The sequence below is a fragment of the Bos javanicus genome, chromosome 1 (assembly GCF_032452875.1).
Source record: "Bos javanicus breed banteng chromosome 1, ARS-OSU_banteng_1.0, whole genome shotgun sequence".
NCBI classification, from domain to species: Eukaryota; Metazoa; Chordata; class Mammalia; order Artiodactyla; family Bovidae; genus Bos; species Bos javanicus.
The window spans coordinates 80,882,031-80,882,362 of NC_083868.1; positions in this window are offsets into that span (position 1 = coordinate 80,882,031).

A 332-nucleotide genomic window follows, 5' to 3' on the forward strand; every position below is an offset into this window, starting at 1 on the left:
TCCCATGTCAGATTTTACTATTCTCTAATTAAAATGAGAAGGAATATACTTTCTCAAGGATAATTAGGTCCTTGTTTCATCCACTCCCATCTCTAATTTCTTCAGGCTCCTCTCTAGGAAGTGCCATGCGTGTGTAACTGGGTATGGGGACTTGATCTTCACCACTCTCCCACAGGTTTGTGTGTTCATCTTGCTTCATGGGAGGAAAATCCAACTAGCACACAGGACCCAGGGAGGGAAATGAAGCTGATTAAGGAAAAACGACAAGGAAAAAAGATGGAGATGGGAGAGACAACAGGGGAGCTAAACCAACAAGAAACAGGAGTCAAGAA